Genomic DNA, 27,635 nt, shown 5'->3' with positions numbered 1-27,635 from the left:
CTGGAACCGTCACACACCCAGGACAAGACCAAGGAATCCATCTCTACCCATTGGCTCTCAGCCAGAAAACAAACCTGGTGCTGTGAGTACATGCACGTCAGTTTGGTTTTGAGCTCCTACATGAAAAATTTCATTGTCATCTGAACTCATTCTATGCTAAAGTATATTATGTAGTCATTTATCTTTTAGTTATTTGATACACTTTTAAAAAGTTATCACATCCTAATTATCCATGCCCCTTTTTGAGGTTTTCTAAACTCTCATACCCTATTTTTAAAATATTCTTATTTACTAAAGTTTTCTATATTAAGGTAAAAATAATACTTCTTGATGTCTTGTTCTCATTCCAAATCTTATTTTGTTTTCTCTTTAATTTTATTTATTCTAAGAATGGAATGCAGAAAGCAGAGACCAGTGGGGTTCCGCTGTAAGGAGAGTCCCGGACAGTTTCTCAATTTACCTATGAGGAAGAACCAGGTTTTTTTCCTGATATCTGTGCAGATTCATACCTTTGTAAATATAAGAAAAACGAATTTCTGGAAAAACGGAATTATAGGAAGGCATGCAAAATGCAAGATTAAACCATATTATTAGGTGTAATGGACACAGAATTATTTCTTCAGGTTATTTTAAAAGGTTCTAGACACTTACTCTAAGTTTCTGGATGTGTCTTGTCCTGGTCTGTTGCTGACAGTTTGCAAACCAGCACCAGTCCCCGGATCTGATTACAGCACAGGAGCTCGGACTCCTTCTTTCCAGAGAAGAGGCCTTTCTTTAGGAAAATCTTCTCTCTGCTGAAGGCTGTCTGATTTCCTTTCTTTGTGTTCTCCTACCAGTTCTCTGTACTTCTCTGTCTCACAAAATACTTGAATAATGTATCATAGGACTAGTCCTTTCATTGTGTCTGACTTGCCCATGTTGATACGGAAGTAAACACAAATGGATTTACTTTGAAGCTAATGAATATCAGGTTGTGGTCCATTTGCTAAAGAGGCCCCTGTGAGTGAGGGAAGCTGTAGGAGCTGCAGGATGTCCCAGGTGAGGAGGGGAACAAGGCTGCAGTCAGTAAGCATTACTGTGTAAACCTTTTCAGCAAATTCCCTGAAAAGATCCTAGAACAGAGGGACCTGAGAAGTTAAGAATATGGTGTGGCACAGGATGTAATGAGCACTGGGGGTTGTAGGCAACGGATGAATCACTGAACTCTACATCTGAAACTAATGATACACTATGTTAACTAATTGAATTTAAATAAGTTAATTAAAAAAAGAATATGGTGTGATATCTTTTTTCATCCTAAATAAATAATGACTTTGGCACCTAATTTTATATTTGCAGTTTTACATCATTTGTCTCAAAATGAGTCGCCAAATTATGTAGGTGTCAAGCCCCAGAAACTGGATCTGCCCTCTGTTGAGCACTTTAGCCCCAACAACTAGCACAATGCCCTAGAGGAGGCAGTCCATAAATATCCACTGGCTGAATGGGAAATGAATAAATGATTAACTAACTGGTTTAGAGCTCCTCAGCAAGATTTCTGCGTGAAGATCCATAAGGGCCCTAATTAGTCTCCTAGAAACTCTTGTACACTAGCCTACTCTCAATAAAGGTATTACTAGTAGGATTTACCTTTAAACCATATGAGGTTCAGGAGGATCTTTAATGCAGAGTTTTTCAAACCGTGGATTGTGACCTCTTAATAGTTTGTAAAAATCAACTTGGTGGTTTGGTGTATCAGAATGTAAATACATCGTAAATACAGTAGAACAGAATGGAAAAGGAACAGAGTGAAATGAAGGAATAAAGTGGAAGGAAAAATAACGAGCATCACAAGAAATAAGGGTGAGTGTTATTTCCTAAAACCTTTGTGGCAATGTCTGCACCCAGTGATTGTTTCTGTCTAGGTTCCTGGCCTGGGCTACTGCATGTCTCTTCACTGATCTGTCACTCCTCTCCAGTTTTTCTTCCCATGAGCTCCAGATTGATCTTTTCCAAATACAAACTTGGATCATGTTACGCTCCTGTATAAAATCTTCAAACTGATTGGGAAGATTGTTTGCAGAGGGCCCAATATCCAGCAGCAAGTGTATGACAGTAAGAGGAACTCACCTGACCCAAGTTTATCTGGTACCTCAATGATAAAATAGAAGGAAACTAAAAAAAAAAAAATAAAAAAAAAAAAAGGAAGGAAACTCGACAAATGCTTCATCCATTACAGTGCATTGTGACGGAAACACACAAAGTATAGGCTCAGTATAATCTGTCACCCAGAATAAGTTCTCTCATGACCTAAGTTGCCCTTAAATAAACCTGCTTAATACAGTCAGGAACCACGGGAGTGAAAATAGTGGGAACATCAGATTTTCTAACAGGATATTTCAAGTGTCAGCAGTTTAATGTTTTCTCTAAGTTTTATTATAGTCCTTATCAAATCTGACAGGAATAAAGAAATACTAGCAGAGGAATGGTGAAACCCATTGTGTGCCAATGATCTGACTCTGAACAATAAACTTTAGAATATTTAAATAAAACTTCATCTATTTTTACTTTTAATTTTGTTCCTTTCTAAAAGAAGAAGAAAAAAAATGATCTATGCATTCAAGAAAGACTTGATGAATGTCAACGATATACTTGTTGCAGCATTAGTTATTAGAAATTTATAAAATGAATGTCACAAACCCTGCCTGCAGAAAGCTCAATTTCAGTCATCAGGATAAAATCAGCAGTTCCTGACTTCAGGCCCCCTCTTCAAGAAGACCAACTAGCAACAGTTCTTAAACAAGACGCCATTGCGAAAATTCTAGAGCCCACCCCCAGGGGTGAGGCAGAAGCACCCACCCTGACCCACAGAGACCAAGAATATCACATTAGAACGGTAAAAGCAACTATACCCTGACCACATCACCCATCTTCAAGGCCAGCACAGTGGTGCTCTGAGAAAGCCCCCTTGGGCCTATAGTTTCTTCAGCAGGAAGAGATTCCAAGGTGGATATCTAGCTCCCCAGGGTTGTGGCACACTTCCAGAGAGACTCACTCAGGTTTCACATTTCAGGAATCACTGGGAGAAATCTGTGGGGTTTGACCCTGCGGATCAGTCAGAGATGGAAAAGGGAGAAGGACTTATAGCAACCGGTATTCAGATCTTGGCAGATCTTATTCTTCCCTGTAGCAATGCCTGAGCAGAGATCCTAGCTAGAGGCTCTGCCCATTAACAGAGTCGAGTCAGTGATCCCTTCTGACCAGGGACTTTAGTTGGCAGTTTTGTCTATTTGGGTCCCCAGCCAATGAACCATATCAGCAGTGGAGCTTGTTCTATAGCCTCTTCCAGGAATGGAAGCAAATTTGAAGGTCCACCCAACCTAAGTATAGCTTGCTGCCCCTCCTGACCAAGAAGCCAAGACAGAGAACATAGGAAACTGGAGCACAACTGGCAGGAGCCTAAACAGTGACACCGGGCAGCTCTGGAACCAGGATGATACCACCCAGCCACAGAGTCCAGCATACACCACTCGCCCAGTGAGTATCCTTCTCAATTACTGAACACAGCCTACAACCATCCCAGACAGGGAACAAATCTAGTCACCACACCCAATCACATAGCACAGCCTGCAACTCCACCCAAAAAGGGAGCCCAGACAGTGACCCCACCTGACCATAGAGCACAATCAGTAGTAGCTCCACTCATTTACAAAATATAGCTGAGGGCCCTTCCCAACCAAAGAGGATAACCAGGGGTGCCTGGGTGGCTCGGCTGGTTAAACATCTGCCTTGGGCTCAGGTCATGATCTTGGGGCCCTGAGATCAACCCCCATGTGGGGTTCCCTGCTCAGTGGGGAGTCTGCTTCTTACTCTTCTCTGTGCTCTCTCTTTCTCAAATAAAGTTAAAAAAAAAAAAAAAAAAGCATAACCAGCTACTCTGCCAAACAAAAGAGTACAGCCAGGAACCTGATCATGAAGCATGGCTAAGGATCCCACCCAACTTGGGGGCATAGCTTGTGGCCCTGTATGAACTCAGAGCACAGCCTGAGACTCCACTAACCACGATTTGTTGTAGAGACCAGCCCACAGTCCTGTCATTAAAAGATTAATGGATAGAACATCCAGACAGAACCAATAAGGTAACAGTGGATTTGAACATTATAGACCAAATGGGCCGAACAGACATATAGAATATTTCATCCAACAGCAGCAGAACACACATTCTTCTCTAGTGTACAGAGAAATGTTCACCACAATAGAGCATATGTTAGGACACAAAAAAGATCTCAACAAATTCAGAAAGACAGAAATCATATTAAGTATCTTTTCTGACCATAATAGTGTGAAACTAGAAATCAATAAAAGGAGAAAAGGTGGAAAATTGACAAATAGGCAGAAATTAAACCACATGCTCCTGAACAATTAATGCTTCAAAAAAGAGATCAAAGGAAAAACTTTTTTAAATCTTGAGGGAATTGTAAATGGAAACATAACATATCAAAATTTATGAGATGCAGGGGCGCCTGGGTGGCTCAGTCAGTTAGGCATCTAACTCTTGGTTTTGGCTCAGGTCATGATCTGTGTTGTGACATGGATGGCTGGGACTCCTCATGCATTGTGTAGTCTGCTGGAGATTCCCTTTCTCTTTCCATCTCCCTCTGCCCCTCCCTCTATTCACATGTGCACACGTGAACTCTCTCTCAAATAAATCTTTAAAAAATTATACGATGCAGCAAAAACAGTTCTAAGAGGAACATTTATAGCAATAACTACAACTCAATTGCAAAAAAGTAAAATAAAATGTGATTTTTTTTAAAAGGGCAAAAGACATGAATAGTCATTTTTCCAAATAAGATATTCAAAGGGCCAACAAGTACATTAAAAGGTATCAACACTGTGAGGTGCCTGAGTGGCTCAGTCAATTAAGTATCTGACTCTTGATTTCTGCTCAAGTCACAATCTCAGGGTCTGCTTAAGATTCTTTCCTTCTCTCTCCATCTCTCTCCCTCTCTCTTTCTCTCTCTTTAAAATAAATAAATCTTTTTTTAAAAAAAGGTGTCGGGTGCCTAGGTGGCTCAGCCAGTTAAGCATCTGCCTTCTGCACAGGTCATGATCCCAGGGTCCAGGGATCCAGCCCCATGTCGGGCTCCCTACTCAGTGGGGAGCCAGTGTCTCCCTCTCCTTCTGCCTGCTGTTCCCCTCTGCTTGTGCACTTTCTTGCTCTCTCGCGCTCTCTCTCTGTCAAGTAAGTAAATAAATTCTTTTAAAAAAAAGTGTCAACATTGCTAATAATCAGGGAAATACAAATCAAAACCACAATGAGGTATCACCTCACACCTATTACAATGACTATTATTAAAATGACAAGATATAATGAGTACTGGCCAAGATGTGGAGGAAAGGGAACCCATGTGCACTCTTGGTGGGAATGTAAATTTACACAACTATAGAGGGTCCCTGAAAATTAAAAATAGAACTACAATATGATCCAGCAATTCACTTGTTGGTATATATATCTGAAAGAAATGAAATCACCATCTCAAAGAGGTGTTTGTACCCCCATGTTTACTGCAGCATTGTTTACAATAGCCAGGACATGAAAACAACCCAAGTGTCCACTGAGAAGTGAATAGATAAAAACAATGAAATACTAACTTTGGGGGAAGATAGGAGAGTAGCAGGATCCTAGGCTCACATCATTCCTTGGATACAATTACATAATGTTTACATCAGTATAAATAGCCCAGAAAATGACCCAAAGACTGGCAGAAGAGACTCTCCACAGCTAAACAAAGAAAAGAGGTCACAACAAAGAGGGTAGAAAGGGCAGAGACCCAGTCAGGAGCCAAATAGGGATGCAGAGAAGGGAGAGGGCCATACCCCACACCAGGTATTCCAGGCACAAGAGACCAGCAATGGGGAGACAAATGCCCAGAACATTTGGTTTTGAAAACCAGAGGGGCCTAACATCCTTTATAGGTTCTTAAAATCAGCAGGGTTTAGGACATGGAACTGTACAAATCATCAGGCTGCTCTGGGAGGCCCCACAGGGCAAAAGGAAAACGAGAGCCCACCCTTAAAGAGAGAGCACAAGAGCCCCTCTGAGATACAGCAGAGAAGCAGAAGTTTAAAAAGATCTTAAAAACACCTGTGGCATAAGGAAGGGAGATGTGTTTACTTATCTCAGAGCATGTGCTAGAGGAGCAGGAGTGTTCTCAGGTGGTCGCAGATCCCATCCCAAAGGAATTACCATGGACCTCACTGGCACCACAGGCCCACCCCTGTGCTCCCCGGCCTACTCACCCCTCCAGCCCTGGAAAAGGACTTTTTCTAAAGTGGCTCAAGCTCCCCTCCCATAGCAGACAATTTGTTGGGGCTGCTTGCACACTGCCACACTCGTGGGACAGCTTTGGATGAACTCCTGCCAAGAACAAGTTAGCAAGAGAATGCGAGGGTGGGGAGTGCCATATTAACAAGGTTTACCCTAGTCTGCTATGAGAGGGAACCCAGAGCCACTTTATTAACATGCTCAGGATCATATAGCCAGTAAGTAACAGAACTAAAATTCAAACCCATATGCCCTGGGTTTGAATTCCACAATGTTATAATGCCTGTCGATAAGTCAAAAATAGAAATATGCATATAGTATAATAGGTAGGGATATATCTAACTTAAATTTATTAGAGGAGGGTTGGAGAAGTTATTTTAACAATAATAATACCTAATATATTAGGCACCAGTTACATACTAATACATATTGTGCTTATTTACTGTGTTCTAAGTACTTTACATGTGTTGACCCATTTCAACCTTCAAGGTCAGCCGCATTATTATCTCCATTTTACTAACTAATAGCCATTCTCTCCTCCTTCTCTCCTTCCTTTCTATTACATTAGGTGAGTTAATCTATTTCAAGCTGATCCCCCTATATTTACTAGGTTTTCTTCAACTTCTGGTTGTAAGGAACCTTGTACTAAATTACTATTTCTTAGGGCCCCCACTAAAAATTATTATACTTTCTACCAAAAACATATAAAAAGATCAAAAGTTCAAATAGTATAAAAATGGCTGACCTGGGGCGCCTGGGTGGCCCAGTTGGTTAAGCATCCAACTCCTGAATTTGGCTTGGGTCATAATCTTGGGGTGATAGGTTTGAGCCAAGCGTCAGGCTCTGTGCTAGGTGCAGAGTCTGCTTGAGATTCTCTTTCTCCCTCTCCCTTTCCCTCTCCCCCTCCCCCTGCTTATGCTCTCTTTAAATCAATCAATCAATCAATCAATCAAATCTTGAAAAAAAAATTAGCTGACCTTTCCATGGATTTTGTGATTCCCCAGTATGTTTCTTAGTCATATATAAAGAATCAGAATGACTTCTTGCTTTTTTCCAGATGTGTGCTAAGTAGTTTGGGTAGATGGATGAAAAACTCAACCTCTGCATGTAAGGAGTTTTTATTAATGTGAAGGACATAGTGTTAATTGATAGTTAAAACAATATAAAAATAAAGTAAAAAATGAAAAAACAAATACAAAATATTTTTAGTTTTTAAAAATTTAAAAACACAATACAATAGCAGAGATTGGCATGACTTGCTTTGGGTTGCAAATAAACAAAAACCATACTGGCTTAACCAAGAATGATTTATTTTTATGACATGATGAGAAATCAGGAGGTGGCAGACCAAGAAGGCAATAAAAAAAAACCCAGGATCAATCAACCTTTGCTTTTCTAAACAAGTGACTTTCATCCTCAAGGTCAAAAACTGGCTTATCTATCTGATGCTCATGCTTTGCATTCTTGGCAAGAAGAAGGAGAAAGAGAAAAGGTACCTGCCCCTTTCTATCTAGAAAGCAACAGTCTTCCCATAAGCCCATCTTCTAGAATTTATTACATTTCATTGCCTGGGACTGCTCTTAAGAGTCTGGAGAAGTGACTATATTTACCTGTAGTATGGTCTTCCATTGATAAAGAAAAAAAGGAAAAATGGATATTGAGTAAGTAATAGCAGGATCTGCCACATGAGAAACATATGCATTTCAGAGATGGATAAAGAGAAAGGAACACATACATGAAGGGTATAGAGAGGTACATTATGAGAAGCATGTGACAGCAAGGGGTCACAGAAGCATCAAATGCCACCTCGAGTTTCAACAAGAGAAAGGCAGAAATATACCCACTGATTATGGCAATCAGTACATCATAGGGGATGTTTGAATATAAATGACAGTATACTGTTTAAGGGAAGAATTCAAACACTGTAGTGCATTAAAAAATGTGGGTACTAAAATACACAGCATTAATACACTAGATACAAAAAGATACAAAGAGGTTAGGGCCATCATTTATCCTAGGGAGACTAGTGAAAATAAATTTGAGAACTTGATATGATGCTCCCTGGGCTACTCTACCTAAGTCTATCAAAATGGTCCCTGCTTATAGGGCTGATATGAAAAAAATAAACTCTTTCCTTTACAAAGTCCTGTCCCTGAAGGAAGTATTACCATTTGCTGCAATGACCAAGAATAGGAAGAGTTCTGTCTCTCCTGCAATTACATATGCTGTGGCTTCCTTTTGCCTCTGGATTATAGAAATAATTATGAACAGCTAGAATTGCAAGGCAGGTGCTCAACAAATCAGATAGGCCGCTAAAAAAAAAAAAAAAAAAAAGATAGGCTGCTTTTACAAAGTATACTGTTTTAACTAGCTCTCAGGATTTGTATCCTAAATAATTATTTATTTCTTATCGTATTCCAAAGGAAAGATTATTGAGACAATGTCATTCTTATCTCCTGAAAGCATACTGAGAACAAAAAAATTGCTTTTGAGTTTTTTTATGTCTCTTTTGTTAGAAAATGAGCAATCTTAACAAGGAGGATATTTGAAATATTATATTGATTTTCTTGAAGTTATCCCAACTACCGAGGCACAGAATAGTTGCTATATTAACCAATTATTCAAAGTTGAACTTGTCACTTCAAGTATATTCTACACCAAGAAATATTAATAAAGATTCATGTTAGAGATTAAAATAAAGTCACTTCAGTACAACAGGCTCAAATACCTCCTCCAATTTTGAGTCTCTTAAACTTTATCAAATGTAGACTATTGGTTTCTTTAGCATTGTATAATAACTAAAATGAAAATTTTATCAACTAATTATTTTAATCTGTGGGTTTAGGCTGTTAAAGTACCCTTCTGCCAACAATGTTTTTTTTTCCCTTCATCATATTTAGGAACAAGTATCTTGAAATATAATAGTATCTTTACAACATTAAATTCAACTAAATTTAGTAGTCCCTTGGGTAAAACAAAATTCACTTGTGAGAAAACAAACAAATTTGCAGGAAAAAAAAATACTAAAATCTACAGAACTACATTCCAGCACTATCCCAGTTTAAGGGAGTTTTGAGTGTGTCTAGACACCTTATGAGAAACAATTAGAGAAAAGATTAACATAGCTGATGACGTTCAGATCTCGTAGAGCACTGCTGTTTATTCAAATATTTAGATTATTAAATAGGAGAAATAGTAAGAACCAAAAAGAAAAGATGGATTTCTATACGCTATAGGAAGAACTTACCACCATTAGAGACACCACATTTTAAAATTGGTTAAGTACTGAATCTCTTCTCGTTTGAAAGCATCAAACATTTGAAAACCACTTAGCAATGGTTGGCTAGATGATACATCATAGGAGATCCACTTCCTCACACAGCCCTTGAAGTACTGCTTACATTTTTGTCTATGTGAATGACATTCCAGTGGTCCATCTCTATGAAATCACTTACAAAATTTTTTTGAATAGAAACTTATTTCTAATATCTCAAATAGAAAATCATTCATTGAAGAGGAAAGAAGGCAATGTGGGTCACAGAAATGGAAGCAATGGGGTTAAAAAAGAGAGTAAGTTTTGAAGAGGAAGAGATACCATGATGACCTACCAGACACATGGTATAAAAGAAAAGAGATAGAATGATAGATAGAATTCCAAGATTTCAAAACTGAGTAATCACATGAATAGTGGACTCCTTACAGAGAAGGAATTTGAAACAGGGGATCAGGTTTTGGAAGAAGTCAAAAATAAGTAATGCTCTCAGATGATGGCATGAAGTCCCCAGGGATATGTACATTTTATTATCCAATAAGACTACAATCTTATTTAAAAACCTGACTTTCTCACATGTTTTATTCTATCCCCCACTAGTGCTAAAAAGAAGAGTTTCCACAGAGTAAAATTCAAAACATGCTCGCTGAACTGAACTCCTCATGTTTTACATCAGGCATTGGTTTAACTCAACGTATGTCTAGCCAGATTCTCAGTGTGTAAATTGTACCATTGGCATAAGAAAGGGACTAGAAACCTGCATTAACTTTTGCCAGCCACTAGGATACCATTCAGAAAATTACAGCTTCCATGGCTGAAATGAGTTAATATCCTGCCAAATAGAAAGAAATGCATTCTCTCCCTGTTGCCAACAGATTAATTTAAATGCTGTGGCAAAGACCACTGAGCCCATTCAATCAGGATTATGTTTGACCAAATTTGCGATTTCATCAAAGGATATTGTAAACAAGAGCACGAGCAAGATTCCTATTAGACAGAATTAGAGATGTGCAGGGAAATGAAACTTAGATTCTACAAGAGAAAGAAAAAAATGTTACAGAATATAAAGCCTGAGCTATGTAATAACAGATGCTTCAAATTTTAACCATGAAATGATCTTCATTGTATATATCTAACAAATATGCAAAATATTATCATATTAATAACTAAAATCAAGTTTGAGTCCTGACATGTGCCACAGTATTTAAGTAGTATTTATTCAATGGACATGATGCATTCATTCATTCCACAAACCTATATTGCAAATCATGAAGCTTATTGCTTAGTGAGAGAGATCAAAAACATCCCATAAATGCATAAATATATATATATTTAGAAATTCTGAAAGGGCTAATGGGGTTAGAAAGAGTTAGTTTGGGGAATCCAGTAAGTTTATATTGTTTTTGTTCTAGATTTAAAGGGTAAGAAAGTAAATATATTTAGCTCACCGTTATATTTTAGCACATAGCACATTGCCAGACACAGAGTATACTGGACTTTGGACTGAAATTTGAGAAGTAAATAGGAATTAACCAGATGAAGTCCAGAGCTGTGAGTGAATGCAATTGAAGAAACTTCCAAGCCAAAGAAAAATATAAAAGATTTGAAGATAAGAAGAAAATGGTGCTTTTGAGTAAACTGCAGAACAACGGAGTAGTTAAAAAGAAAGAGACTAAGAGGAAAAGCATTAAGAAATGAAGGCCATCACTCAGGGCTTCATAACCCATGTTAAAGATTTGTATCATTACCTTAAGAATGGGAAAATGCTTAAATGTTTTTAAGAAGTAAAGAAGCATTATCAGATTTGCTTCTGTAAAAACCCCACTCTAGTTGCAGGGCAGAAAATATGTGTATTGAAAAGTAACTAAATGGATGTAATTAAGGAAGCTATTGCACATGAGAGGTTGGTAGCTCAAACAAGAGTAGTAGCAATGGGGATAAAGAGGCATGAATTTGAAAACCAAAAAGTAAAACTGACTTGTAGTATTTGGTAGACACTATTTTTGACAGTTATGAACAACAACAAAAAAAAAACGTAACTTTCTTTAAGAAGCTTAGATTCTAGTTTGGGAAAATGCAATACATATATAAAAATAACATCACAATAGATATTTATAAGCATAAAAAAGAAAAATAGCAACATGTAGAGAACAGCAGGGGTAGGCGAGCCACTCCTTTAGATAAGGTGCTCAGGGGAAAGTTTCTTTGAGACAGCCACGTTTGAGATGAGAAATGAATAAAGACTTTCCAGGAATAGCCCTGGAAAGATTTAGAGGCAGGACATTCCAGGCAAAAGGAAAAGCAAGTACAGAGGTCTTTTGATGGAAATTTTCTTGGTTTATTCAAAGAATGGCAGACAGGCCAGTGCAGCTGGAGCAGAGCACAGAAGGATGAATGAGATGTGATCAGAGGTATAGATAGCATTTACTGCCACAGGAAACACAGGAGGATGGAGTTTGGGACAGAGGCCATGAGTGTAGTTTTGGGTGTGTTGAGTTTAAGGCACCTTAGAAACATCTAAAAAGAGATTTTTAAGTAGGAACAATACATACATGCAAAACTGAAGCCAAGAGAAGTCTGAGATCAATATACTAATTTCAGAGTCCTTATTATGCCGATGGTAAATTAAACTATGGATGTAAAGAAGACATCCTAGGGGGAATACACAAAAACCAGAAAAGAGTATGATTGAGTCTTAAGGAATTTCAATATTTAATGGTCAAATAGAGAAAAAAAAGAGCCTGCAAAGGAAAGGTGTAACCTGAAAGGTAGAAGAAAGACCCATATAGCTCAAGTCAATGGAAGTGAGTATTTCAGGGAGAGCGACCAGAGTGTCAGTTGCTCCTGAGAAGCAAAGTATGGATTTAGAGATGAGGATTTCACTCATGATTTCAGAGAAAACTAGTTTGCTGAAATAAAGAAAAGGCCAGACTAGAGTAGACTGAGGAGTGAATGGAAAGTGATAAAATGTTGCCACTTACGTAGACAAGTCTTGTAAGAATCTTGGATCCGAGTACAAAATTGGAAAAGGCGGAAGCCAGATGAGAAATTGATTGAGACAGGCATTTTGGTTTGATTTGGTGTGATGTTGTATCTTTGAAGAGAAAGACAGCTAAACATGTTTAGACACTGAGAAGTATCAAGATATACGACTAGAGAAATTAAACCTTAAGTCTTACTAATACCAAGTGTAAATCTATCTTCCCCGTCTTCTCATTGTTTTAGCAATTGCTCACACTACATAAATACAAAATCTAGGGAAAAATATTTTGTATATCATAAATTCCTATTGTTTTCATCATTGGCAAAATATATTTCTTCACCTTTTTAATATGTTCCAACAAAAACAGGTGGGAAGTATTTGCATTCATGCATATACACTGTAGTACACTGTAGTATGTACTACAATTTCATATATATAGTCCGATTTCCTGGACTTCCTAGACTTGGCTTTTATTTACTAATTAATATCATCATAACATTTCAGATTGTGTATTCATTTTATATGGTGATATTTTGCTTAAAGTTGCATCATTCGACTTTTTCTTTCCATTTAAATGATCCAAAATTATAGGAAAAAAACACAGGGAAAACAATTCTAAATATATTTCAGCCAGCAGTTTTCATTAAAGAAATTTAGCTAAAAAAGAAACAATCCATAGATATATTTACTACATTGTCATAATGATTTTATGGTTAATATGACTAAAGATCAATGAAGAGGAAAATCAGTGAGAAGGAAAATCTCATCCAGTTGGTTCTCAACATTAAATGTTGTAGTCTGAGAAGAGATAATATTCAAATACCTACCTAATATATGATGTTCAAATCCCTCAGCCATCATTTAAAAAAATATTGTACTATATGTATGCTATTCATATATAATAAGTACATAAAAGTTTTAGCATTAATGATTTTTAAAATTTCTCTCTTACTGGGACACAATGCAAGATTAAGAGTATGTATGGTTCATACTATTCTAAAACTTGACTGACAAGATAAGGAGTTTGAATATCAGACTGTATCACAGTAAAAAAAAAAAACTCTGAAATGTTTAACCAGCAAATGAAGGTGCATGATAAGGGGCGAGGTTGGTTGGCACCATTAAAGATTAATTCAATGTTCAGTCATTTATTTAAAAAATATCTATTGAGTGTCTCCTACACACCAGACAAGTTTTTAAAAGGTGAATCATGGGCCAAATGCCTGAAATACCACTGTTTCAAATCATTAAGCCAATCCTCTGGATTCTGATTTTTTCTCTCCAAAAACAAATGCTGTAAGTATTTCTTATAAACATTCTATGAGATTGTGGGACTCAGAGGTAGAACGAGCAGGGATTAAGTATTGTGCACTCAAAAACAAAGGAATTAGTAAGGCACTGGAGATTCAAGAAGCAAATACATGACACAAGGAAGGCAAAGATTATGTTTGTCAAAGAAACTTGTCTGAGATGCTCAGTGATTAGGAGCATGTACTCATAAACTCACACGTGGCTATTGCTTTCCTTATGAAAGCCAGATCTGACCAATATGGAATTTTGTTCATGTATTTTCCCACTAATTGATCAAAGCTAAATGCTAGCGGTGCAACTAGAAAATTGACCAGAGACATAATAGTAACTGCCAAGAGCCAAGGCTTGTGTGCTTCACATTCTAGCAGCTAAAAAATTTGTCCTTGGAAAGACCAACTCAGTAATGAAAAAAAATTCATAGAAAGGGAAAAGCCTCAGATTCACAGAACCAAAAGGTAACTTAGCAATTCTGACTACTGAGACACCCATGTGGGTGGTGGTTGGCCTCAAGGCCAGAGCAAACCCCAGAAGGGTTAGTGTCTGGTCCAGAAAGTATAGGAAAATTCACTTGCCTCAGGTCTAAGAATTTCCCTGAAATCTAACTAAGATATATCTAACTTTGAAAGAATACAGTTAGACTTAGGGAACCTAAATAATTTTTAAACCATGTGGAAATATACAGCTAGGGAAAAAATTACCCAGGACCCTAAAATAATCCATACATAAAATATAATTCAGTTTTGGAGGGACATACTCTTCCAAGTCTGAAGCTAGGCGTACACACCAAGAGCGGTAGAGAGAGATGATTTATCATTATATGCCGCAGTGAAAATTTTCATGGCTTCAAAGTATTTTATGAATATTTCTGAAGGATTGAACTGCTTGTCATAGTGTTGACATGAAGTCATTCAAATATTCTTCTGTAGTAATGAATACTGGCAAAAGTTAAGCACAAAACAATGAACTGGCAGCACCAATATTTCTCCACACTCTTTCTGTTAATCATCACTCACTGGTTCTGTATGTTCTTTTATAACTCACCAGTCCAAAAAAAAAAAAAAAAAAAAAGATGCAAGCACACCCACAGACACTGATGATTAATGACAAGTTCAGATATGTGTAAGGCTAGAGAACAAATGATTCATCATTTGTTCATCATTGCCCCACTGATTTCAAGAGCCATGTCAGTGTGCAGGATTTTCTGAAAACAAATAGACTTACATATCATCAGCCGGTTTCAGACAAGCTGTGGTCCTAATTATTGATTTTTTAAAAGGTATTAACTCTGACAAGTGACCTTAGAGGACTCAGTTACCATGTGCTACAGCCTAATTCCCAGAGTGACCGGGATCAAGGAAATGTCTAAACTTTAGGTAGTCTCCAGAGAGAAGAGTTAATTCTAAAAAGTCTATACAAAGCGCCTGACCTCAGACAATGACTCTTGCCTACAATCTAAGTAATGGAGACATGACAACTTATCATGTATAAGCAAAAAAGAAAATGGAACTTCTTTTAAATGTAGTGAAGTCTAAGAAAAAAATAATCACATTTTATGTTTAGAGGATTCTAAGAGTTCAGTTGTATTCTATGAGAAGTTTATCACTGTTTCTATATCCAATATGTATCTATCTTTGAAATAATCCCCTATGTTTATGATACCTTCACACATGACGCTTTGGTGTCATATGCTGTATAGTCTGTTTTCAACTTTAAAAGGCATTCTTTGCTTTTTGCACTGAGAATTAAGAGACACTGATGAAAGATAATTGTTACAGGCACAAAATCTAGCCATTTTTATGACATCCAAACTTTACCAGAAACTTATAGTTAATCATACTTTTTGACTAAGATTCTAATCTAGACTTTAAAAACACTCTAAAGTTTAAAGTGACTCATTATTTAGAAAGCTCTTCTGGTTAAGATTTGGCTAGATATTTGTAAAACTCTTCCCCCACATATGTAACATTTACACATTTCTTCACTTTCTTCAAGGCTCTTTCTGTCCAGAATGTCAGATTTCATATACCTCTTCGTTGTTTTTAAAGTTTAAAGCTCTTCATCCTCCAAATATTTCATCCTAATAGGCTGCCATCCTCCAAGATTGGATGATTTTACAGAACTTAACTCAAAATACTTGTGAAATTCTTGAGATTAACAATGATTGCTTCAGACATCAGGTGGAGTTAAGAGGTGTAAGAAATAATTGTTTGGGTTTTTTTAATTTCTTTTTTTTATTTTATTTATTTATTCACGAGAAACACAGAGAGAGAGGCAGAGACACAGACAGAGGGAGAAGCAGGCTCCCCATAGGGATCCCAAGGTGGGACTCGATCCCAGGATCTCAGGATCAAGACCTGAGCCAAAGGCAGGTGTCCAACCACTGAGCCACCCAGGCGTCCCTTTAATTTGTGTATGTAGTATCCCCTGGGAATTCTGGCAGAAGAAAAGTGTTATGGAAATAAAATCTATTAATAATAATTGTTTCATAACTGTTTACAGAAAAAAAAAAAAAGAAAGGAAAAGATCTGTGAAAAGCAGATCCCTATCTGACCACTCTTCATATCTACCAAATTCCTCATGCCCTACCATCTCACACCTGCTATCTCCTCACCGTGGTCTGCCTCCAGCAATTGCTAGATCAGTTTAACAAGAATTTCCCCTACCTTTGATGAGTCCTCTTGAGAATTTTCAACCCATCCACCCCGACCCCTTCCACTCTCTAACTAAATATCACTACTTGTTCTTCTATTTGGAGTTGAGCTTCATCTCTCTCTCCCTTGTTGCATCTTAACACCTATGGCGAGAGCTGAATAGGTGTCAAGAATTTAATAAGCAACAGAATGATTGTTTTTCTCTAACACATGACCTTAAAAGGCAAGGATACTGACTGGTAGACTTCTACCTCCTGTACCCAAATTGGGGACCACGCCCATAGGACATCTTTAGAATGGTGACACCATTCTAAAATGTGTAACCTCTCAAGTATTATGAACTTCAACTCCATCAGGGTCCCAGGGGAAGAGTGTGGTAGAAAAGAAAGGATATGTGTGGGTTTTTTCCCAAAAAAAGACAAGATGATTAAATGTGGCCCAGCAGTAAATATTATAGGAATAAAATCCCTTTGGGATAACACAAATGCAGAACAGTAAAAATGAATAAAAGGTTTGATTGAAGGTTTTGGTTGTAATACAGTATGTATTAATGAGAGAGAGAAAAAGAGGCAACAAAATAAGAAAAGGAAATACAAGCCAGCACTTTTAAAAGAACATGATTTCAGAAAGGGAAAGGAATATTAAAGCTCAGTTCTAAATCCAGAATAGGATATGTAGAAAGGAGGCTATGAATCAGGATCTGTAGGTACTAACACCTTTAATTACCTTAGTTTAAATACATTAATGATTAACCTTGAAATTTAAGATGCAACCAAGCTTACAGCTGGTAAATATATTTACCTCTGTAGCAGACATTAGCTAATATTTAGCTTTCCATACGATACACACTTATAATATATGGAAATCACTTTGTAGCATTTTTCACATAAATCTCAATAAAAACATTAAAATACATTATATATATATATATATATATAATTTTCAAGAATAAACTAGAGAATGCAACTGTCTATCCTTACAAAATTAATGTGCGTGGAAGCTGGGGACCTACGCAGATAACCTTGCAAAACCTCTTCCATTTCTAAACCTATCTTTCTTTAGTTCGTCAGCAAGTTTATGGAGCATCTATATTTAGATTTATTTTATAGATGGGAAAATAGAGAAAGTAATGGTAAATGGACTTCCCAAGGTGTTAGAGAGGATGTCTATCTGAGTTAAAATTATAATTTATGGTCCCTTAATTGCCCAACTAATTACCGAGCCTGCTGTTAAAAGCACTAAGTTATACTTTATGAATAGAAAGTTTGATGCACATTTCCTCTGATATCAAGAGAATTACATCAAAAGAAGGCCTTCTCTACTTTGTATGGATATTTAGAGTTAAACGTTGCGTCAGTTACATGTGGTTCTGAGAAATATGCTGCCCACGGTATGTTAAGATAACTCGTACAGGACTAAATGACACAGTCAGAAAATCTTTGATATTTGACCTTTCTGTGCCTTTCAAATTCTCTTTTGGATGCATTAAATGTACAGAATACACCTGAATCAAAATAACTCAAAAGCCTGGAACACCAAAACTCTTGATTATTACATGAAGTTTCGGAAAAAGTAGATAGAGCTACATTTTATTAAACAAATGTTAACACCAATTTGAAGTTTTAAAAGCACACTCAAAACATGCATTCATTTATTCAAAAAAAAAAAAAAAGCCATGAATTAAGTCTTCCTCTATGCCAGGCACCTGATGGGACTGTGCAAGATGGCAACTGTGAGCTGAGAAATGACTCCGTCTGACTCTTGTTAAGCAAGGATCACCCTGCTTGCCAGCTTGTGAATAGATTTTAGGGATTATTAAAAGCTGAATTGTGTCCCCATGAAACTTGTATGTCAAAGTCCTTAACCCCCTGAAGGAATGCAGAATTTGCCATCCAAAATTTACTTCTTTGGCATATTGATTATTTTGGGCTAAATATTTTTAAGAAACAGTCGAACAAGAGAAGCTCTGAAATCCAAATAGGAGTATTCCTTTTGTATGAAAATCTTACATTTATTAGAAAAATTTCCATTTGTAAGGCTGTCTCCCTCTCTGTACCAGGCAGAAAAAGATGACTAAATCTTTAGAAATTCTTATCAATGAAGAAGGCATCATAACAACCACACCTTTGTTACTTGTTGACTATGTTTTTCCTAGTAACCTCCCAACACTGACCTCCCCACCCCCAAACATTTTTTTGTCTTTAGCTGAAGATACTATTTAAGGTGATGGTTGGCCTACTTCAGAGGTTACTCAGTTTTCCTGGGCATCACTGTGAAGTATGCATGTTATTAAACTTCTGTTTGTTTCTTTCCTGCTAATTTGTGTTTTATGATTACAGGTGGGAGTTCTCAGACAAGAACCTAGAAGGTGAAGGGGAAACTATTTTTTCTCCCCTACACCTGAATATGTCCCCCAGAATATGACTGTATTTGATGATAGGATCTTTAAAGAGGTAATTATGGTAGAAAGAGGTCATTGGGTGGGGCTTAATCCATTGACTGGTGTCCTTATTAGAAAAGGAGTCTAGGACACAGACACACTAAGGGAAAGTACCATGTGAAGGAAGACACCAACCCTGCCAACACCTTGGCCTTGGATTTCTAGCCTCCAGTACTGTGAAAAAACAAATTTCTTTTAAGTCACCCAGTCTGTGGTACTTTGGTATGGCAGCCCTAAACTAATTCAGGGAGCAAATCCAGTGATACACAAAAAAGGTGAAACTGCCAGGTACAACTTTAATTATTCCAAAACTGAAAGGGTAAATTTAAATTCAGAAAATTTTATTTCATTGTTTTCCTTAGTTAAAATGAAACAATACTACAGAGATGCAGTATAGTGTCTAAATATACAAAAGAATAGCAAAGGACTTCATTGTGATGATTTTCTTGCTTTTGACGTATTTTGTTGGACTCTTGTTGGAATTCAATATTTCTATGTTGAGATAATGATAAACACTATGTAAATGTTTTGAGCAAAATTTTTAAACTAGGAGAAGAAAATGAGTGGACACAAAAAGTCCTGGGACACAGGACTGCAAAAAATTTCAAAGGTAATTTCTGAGGAGGCTTCTCAAGAACCACGCCCCAAACATTTTGTGTAGCTAGCAGTGTTAGGTTATTATCCTCCTCGTTTTGCTGCTTCTGAGCTACCCTCATCTAGGACTATGCAGTTTTTAAATTTACAAGGTCAGTGGAATACTGAGAAGGATGACTGTCCCCAGAGCTGACATTGCTAACAATTTTCTCTCTCATCTTGATTTTGGCTTAGCTTTTGTCCATGATCTTCTGAATAAAGAGTTTAAAAATTGAGGTTTTGAGGGGCAGGATAGGGAAACTGAACCCAGAATTGATTGTTCCCTTTGAAGAACCAAAACTTCAAAATTTGCATCTCTTTTCACTATGCACATTCCTCCCAAATCAAGTAACCAACAAGGAAGAAAATGGGTGGGGAAAGATATCTCTCATACAGCTGGTTATACATTGATAAATAAATCCAATTTTTCTCACATGCCAGATTGTGACCACTGGGGATCTTCCCAGTAAAACATTAACCAACTCTGTCCTTATTGAAACAAGGCAATGAATAACAAGGGAGGACTTTAGCTCTAATCTGAAGCCATAAAACAAAGTGTATGAGGCATGATAATTCAACAGGAAGGAGCTTACTGACCCTTCCTAGACTGGCAGCTCTTTAAATTAAGATGGCTCCTAAGAGAAAAGGTGAGGTTTTTACAGGTCAGGCAGCAGGTTGTCTCGTTAAAATTAAAGTTTAACATTAGTCCATTGAGTTTATAAGGAAAATGAAGCAAATACAATAAGGAAGAATAGAATTCTCAGAGTAGTTCAGGAGAGTATTCAAAAATCAGACAGACATGTATGAAACAGAGCTCTATCAGTCTCTAATTGTCCTAGACTATGGAAAGTTAACATTTTTGAGCCTTTGCTCTCTCTTATAAAAATGGGATAATATTCAACTCCCAGAGGAACTCCGAAGTCAAAATAATATACCACATGTAAAGCATTTAGTATAAGGCCTGGCACACAAAAGATACAGCAAATATTATAGTTTTATTTCTTTCTTTCTGCCTTTATTGTAAACCTATTTATAGTACTGTCTTCTATCAACTAATATTTATTGAAGAATATGAAAGCCAGATGACTTTTAGTTTGTCAAGGTGTTCTCCAAGCTGGACCTTAGGAGGCCACAGTGACCTGGCAAAGATTTCTAATATTCTTTCTTTTTCCCACTTCACCTTCATCACTGTTTTCTACTTTTCCTATTTGCTATTTCTAAAGTATGAGATCTGGGCCATTCTAGTGGCTGGGTGAGAAAGTATGAAAAAATAAAGAAATACTGGTGGTAATATTTGAAACACTGATATTAATTATATATGAAATATGTCTAATGATCAACTGAACACCAAAATGAAATATAGACTAGATGAAAAATACTTGTAATTTACATATTTGCCTTCTACTCCAAATAGAAGCAGTGAAGCCAGAATGTGTCTTGTTAGTTCAGATGGAAAAATGAACACTAAAGGCTCTATCACCCACAGGTACAGCTGGACCCACCAAGGAACACAAAGGCCTAGGCTCAAGGGATAGGAGTGCTTATCACTCAAAAGGACCTGTAGAACAAGTAGTTAATCAGCACTAATGAAATCTCTGACATACAGAACAAAGATATTTCTCAGAGATGGAGTGGACCTCCGGGGAACCAAACAAAACGGCACCAGTTATTAAGTAACACCGGCTATCATGACCTCATGGGCCTCCAATCAATGGCATCCACCTTCTCAGGAGACCCCTGCCCCAAAGTTTGCCTTTCAAAACCCTCACTTGCAAACCATCGAGGAGTTCGGGACTTTTAACCATCAGCTTCTTTCTTCACTGCAAAAGCTTACTTGTCAGTTATTACTGGGTAGATGAACTCTCAATTTATTTGGTTTACAAAAGCCCTCCTGAAATACTCTAATAGAGAATTTTCTGTGTTACTTGCCAGGCCCCAGTGCTGAGCCTTATAGACTCTGGTTCTCAGAAATTATTTCAAATGGAACTTAAATGAAGATCAGCAGAAATAAAGTTAATTAAAAGCATGTATTCCCAAATTTCAGGAGAACTGTATCTTGATTTAGACAAAGCATGCAACATAAGCTCTGAGAACAAATAATGACATGTTGAAAAATGCCATTTCCAAAATGAAAAAATAGCTGGGGAGAGAGAATAAATACTAGTAAGAATCTAAAATTCCACCTACTTTTCAGTCTTGTAAGAGATAAATTAAATCTTACCACTAGATTAGGAACAAAGAAGAAAAGCCTGAGAGACAGAAAAGTACAAATAAGGGAAGCCTATAACAGAAAGAAAAATTCAGGAAAATAAAAATGTCAAAAGGAATGAATTAGGTAGAAAAATACCTACCAGGTGATTTGGAACTGGACCTGGAAGCAAAGGTGTGGGAGACTTTTTGAAGCTTGCAGCAACATGGTCATTTCTGAGTGAAGATATTGCTGAGAATGAAAAGGAGGCATTCATCTCAGGAAGTGGCTATGGCTATGCCGGAGGTGCCAGCACGAAGATCAACAAGAATTCCTGACGTTCCATCATTTCTTGGCAATAGGAAGACAGAATCATGACCCCCCACCCCTTCATAGAAACAGCAGGACGACGTCACGGCCACTGTTTCACATGGAGTTGGCCCATAGGGATGGCTACATAATTTGCAGGGCCTAGTGCAAAATGAAAATCTATGGTCCTTGCTGGAAACAGGGAAGTCAATCTTTCCTTCCCCTGGGCCTGCAGCCCCACCCCACAGCAGATAGATATATTCTAATGTATTGCAATTTCCACGCTGTGTTTTGCTTGGTACCTGGATAGGCAATGGGAAACACTCTTAGTTTGGGCTTCTATAACAAATTACCACAGACTAAGAGGCTTGAACATTTACTTCTCACAGTTCTGGAGGCCAGAAGTCTAAGATCAGGGAATCATCATGCTTGAGTTGCTGGTAAGTGCCCTCTTTCCAGATTACATAGGTCTATCTTCTTGTTACATCGTCATATGGTAAAAAGAGAACTAGATAGCTCTTTTGTCTCTTCTTGTCTCTAGGCCACTATCTACATTCATGAAGTCTCTACCCTCATGACCTAATTTCCTCCCAAAGCCCTATGTTTAAATGCCATCACATTAGGGTTTCAACCTAGGAATTTTGAGAGGTTTTAACTAACACCCACACATTGTAGGCCCCTTGCTAAGTTGCCTGCAGATTGCACCATGGCACTGCCAGCCTACAAAGGAGATGGTCAAAGTTTTATGCCATCCTAAGACACCATGAAGTATTAGACTAGCCCCTACCTTCTCTGTGCCAATGCCCAAGTTCTCTCAGAATCAGGGCAGTGTCAGAATATAGACATTTCCCACCAATGGGACCAGGAGGGTTACAGTCTTGGTGAGGTGGGGATGGGTCAAGCAGAACCCAGAGAACCAACTGACTGAGACCAGTAAGCTGAGAACCAATACTAGAGAGGTGGGCAGGTAGAGCTGAGGGGACTACACCTGAGCCAAGTCTCCAAGTCTCCAAGGTTCTGAGCTCCCAGTGCATATACTCTAGCTTTGCACTGGACTCTTACAAAATACAAATTCAAAGATAAAATGATTAAGCATTTCAAGACTGCAGCCTGAGCATTGAACATTAAGCAAGGAATGCTACTGAGCAGGGGGCCCTGAACAAGTACACAAGCAGCCACGAGCCCACTCTGTCTATTACTTCTCCTCAGTGCAAGTGCTAGAGGTCTGATCATAATCTGTTTTATTTCTAAATCCTCATAACGTGTAGAAATTGTTGCAATCTCCAGCTCTCCTTGCCTTCATCCATTGCCATTCTCTAATAATGCTGCCTTTACTGTTTGCCTTAATCCCTTTCCAGTATTTAAGAAAACTCTGAAACATCTATAAAAGTTTAAAAAGAGAGAACTCTTTGATCCTATGTCAAAGAACATGGGACTTTTTCTTTTCAAAATGAGTTATTTTTGTCATTGTTATCATTATAAGATCATATACTTACATAGTTAAATATATTTCAAGAAATACAGAAAGATAGAAAAGTAAAAACCCCTCAAATTTTACATTCCTAGAATCACTTCCAAGAGTCAATCACTAGTAGGAGTAGTTTCTTTTAGTTCTGCTGGTAGTTATTAATGTACTTTTATTTTTTCATTAGTGTACCTTTAAATAAAATACTTGTACCTTAAAATCTTGTGTTGTCAACAATAACAAGACTCCCAAGTCCCTTTAAATATTCTTAGAGTCATATTGCGCTGTTACCCTGTCTTATGTGTCAACCCATCCTCTTTACTTTTTCTTTTCTCCTAAGTATTACTGGGCAATTTTTATTAATATTGGGCATCATGTATAATGTTCTGGGTATCTCTGTGTTCAAAATATTAATTTTTGGATAATATTTTATGAAAACTTGAATTATCATTGAAACTTACAAACTGACTAACATCTTGGTATAATTTTCAAGTCACTGCATCAAAGTATCCAGAGTTGCTAAAATTATTGCTCTTTCCTCCATAAATGAATTATGTTCATGTCTCCAGAAGCCTTTAAGAATTTTTTTTTCCCCTCGGGGTACCTGGGTGGTTCTCCATGGTTGAGTGTCCACCTTTGGCTCAGGTCATGATCCCAAGGTCCTGAGATCCAGTCCCTACAGGGAGCCTGCTTCTCCCTCTACCTATGTCTCTGCCTCTCTGTGTCTCTCATGAATAAATAAATAAAATTTAAAAAAAAAAAAAAGAAATTTTTTCCCTCAGAATTTTTAAATTGAAACAAGACATTTCTACACTTTCTCTTCCTTTTCTTAATAATTTCTCTTAGTATTCAGTTCACCTTCAAGGTCTCCTGAGACCTGAACCTTCTACAACTTTGGGAAATTTTCTCTTATTAACATTAATAATTATATCCTCTTCTTACAGAACTTCTATTAAGACTTGCTTAATATACTTGTATATTTCTCACCTCAAAATTTCATCCTGTATTCGGGAGTTTTTCAACTTTATCTTCCATATCCCAATTTTCCTCTCAGCCATGTTCATTCTATCATTATTTGTCCACTTCACTAAATTTTGTACTTTAGCATTCATATTGTTTAATTACCCAAAGTGTTTCTCATTCTATGTTTTCCTATTCTTTTTCGCAAGTGATATTTTCTGAAATCTCTTTGAAATTAAGAATTAGCATTTTTAAAACATTTTGTTGGATACTATCTCTATTTCCTTTGAGATAGTTCCACTTGTATAGCTTTCATCTGTGTGCTCCTCTTCATGCTGTTTTCCGTATAAGCCTGGTATTCCTGATGCTTATGCATTTATGAATGAACTTCTAATTGATTGGGTTAAATAATCAGTAGGAATTCCCTCTGTATTTATATAAGCTCTTTCTTTTCCCGTACCACAACTTCTTTTAAATAAGATTTGGTTACATGTTCTGCGGAAGCAGGTAGCGTGTGTCTTGGTGGGGAAATGAGGGCCATGAACAATCAGGTGGAGGATTTCCACAACTGTGGAAAATCCAGCTCAAAATTCAACAACAACTCAGTTTTAGTATACTGGGTGTTGGGGTGGGGGGACCATGGACATGTATGTTCATGTGTGTCAACTGGTGAAGTTCCAGAGTTACCTGGACCTCCACCATGCTTTTCTTTCAGGTCTCCACATTAGGATTTCACGCCAGGTTGACTGGAAGGTGCACATCTTTAGAGAAGGCAGTAGTCTGAATGGTAGCTTTCTTGAACATACAAGAGAAACAGCTATTTCCAATGCAGTTGCTAATTAATTCTCCCGATAATAGTCCTTAACCAGGCCTATTTGTAAATGCCACTCTTTACTGCAGAGCTCTGCTCTTAGAGCTTCTCTAGCTTCTTCTGGGAAAAATAATACTTGTCCTTGATTCCACTGGTTACCATCTTCTCACTTCTGATTTTTCCATCATTCCAATTCCATTGGGTTTCTATCTTCATGGAATTCTTTCCATGTTTTCCAATACCAGTTTGGTTTCATTATTTTACAAATAAAATGTCTATCATTACAATGAGATCTTTAGCAGGGAGGAAGATAAATGGACATGCCCAAATCATGGTCTTGAATCTTCAACTGCCTGATTAATCTAATGTTAATTGGCATTACACTTGGCTTTAAATTAGTGCCCATTTAACATTTGAATGTTATAAATGCTACAAAATCCCTATCAAAATTATCTCCATTTCAGTCAGAGAATGCGATCCAGTTATGGCTGTGATTGAAACAGTAGATTTATCATATTGAAAAAAAAGTTTACAAGTATCGACAGACTCAAAGAACAAATGAGATGTCTCATTTTAGAAACAGGCAAAGATGAGATGTGGCCAATAAAGGACAACGACACAAGTTAAACTCATCTGGGGGAGAAAATAAGTTATATCTTTCCTAAAGGTAAAAATATTACAATAAAGTAATTACTGCAAGAGATGGGAGACACTTGATTGACTATAAGAGAGAGAGCTCTCTCTTAGAGCTAAACAGGATGGATTAAGAATAAATTATGGGGAGATGGTGGTTAGAACTCTGTGTATGTGAGGGTACATTAATATCTGATTACTGTTCAAAATGCCAGATAGTGGTAGAAAGCAGCTACAATTAGACATAGCCTTATTAATTAACAGCTTCCATTTTCAAGGTGCCTCATTACTATAATTACAACAGATCAGGGGAAAAAAATTCACACATCTTACAATGAATCAGCATTAGAAACAGATTTGAAACCTCCATTCTTATTTAGTAACTTAAACCATTTTGATCTCATATTACTTGAATATGTTTCCTAAAAAGAAAGAACCAATATATTTATACGTTAAGCATGGAATTTCTATTAATTTTGAACATGGTCCACATAATGTAATTTAGCACCACAGTTTCTAATAAAAGGATTAATACAATCCATGTAAAAGAACATAAATTAATAGCTAACAGGTTGAAAATCAGCAAAATTCTTAAAAGCCCATCTGTCAAATATTGTACCATTCATAGACATATTATAAATCAATGGAATGACTAATATCAAGCTGTTAACTGAGGAAACTTAATACCTTCTATTACACCATAATGGAAATTGGGTCAATCAAATATCTGCGAATAGAGAAATTGGGGGAGGTGTTGGGTTTTTGTTTTGTTTTGTTTTGTTTTTAATTTGGAAATCTACAGAGTTTGGTTTTTTGAGTTGTTCTGGAGTTGGGGGGGTTATTGATTTGTTTCTTTTTTTTTTTTCAAAAAAGCATAATATCCTAGTTTTAAAAGAGTTTTTAAATAGCGTATATTCCTTAATAATGTGTAAAAAGTCTGGGCAGCACGTGATTTCTAAGAGATAGCATTACTGGTAGAGAATAAACCAAACAGTACTTCTAAGTACCTTCTAGCCAAGACAGTTTGATCTCATTATTTTGTTTAAATTGCTAAAGTCATACTTTTATCTTTCTTTGGTCATATTCCCAGAAAATTATGATGTATTTAAGCAAATAAATAATTTGTATCTGTTGTTTCAGAGGAATGAGGAAATGACAGAATTACACTTTTCTCTGCGTCAACATGTGCTCTGTGGTAACAGGATAAACAGAGGATGACCTGAACAAAACTGGAGGCTCGCCAATGGAAAAAGAAAAAGTCTTTGATATATCTGAATACACATTAAAGAGGAAAAAACTTACAAAAACACTAGCCCTGCTTTGCCAATATCATGTTTCATGACAAAGAAATTAATTCTTCAATGATGAAAATGACGGTCTTTACTGAACTTAAAACATGAAAGTCTTTAAGAAATTCAAGACTTTCAGAAAACTCATTCTAATCTAGTCCTGAAATATTCCTTCCTTCACCCATAATCATACATTTTTAATTGTGTTGACATCTGAGAAAGATCAATTAGATAAAATCTGTCATGTCCGGAAGATTGGTATAGAATAAAATTAGCCTTGCATTGGTCTAAATTCTATCATGATAGTATAATTAAAAATTTTGCGTGTGTTTTTTTCAGCTTGTTTCATGCCATTAGTATATGATTAAAACAGTTATAGTTGTT

At 37.0% G+C, this 27,635-nt stretch overlaps 1 long non-coding RNA gene and 1 pseudogene across 1 annotated transcript; one reads left to right on the top strand and one right to left on the bottom strand.

The window, feature by feature from the left end:
• The window catches only part of LOC612647, a 197,962-nt pseudogene that overhangs the window by 48,736 nt on the left and 121,591 nt on the right, over positions 1 to 27,635 (bottom strand).
• On the top strand, positions 1,569 to 27,635 carry LOC102156065. The gene is made up of 3 exons (XR_005358633.1): positions 1,569 to 1,842; positions 3,319 to 3,516; positions 27,103 to 27,635. It is a non-coding gene; the product is annotated as an uncharacterized LOC102156065 (long non-coding RNA).

This window comes from Canis lupus, chromosome 4 (genome assembly GCF_011100685.1).
Source record: "Canis lupus familiaris isolate Mischka breed German Shepherd chromosome 4, alternate assembly UU_Cfam_GSD_1.0, whole genome shotgun sequence".
In the NCBI taxonomy this organism is placed as follows: Eukaryota; Metazoa; Chordata; class Mammalia; order Carnivora; family Canidae; genus Canis; species Canis lupus.
Note: the sequence above shows the minus strand (reverse complement) of the source record. Positions and strands in the feature narration are given on the sequence as shown.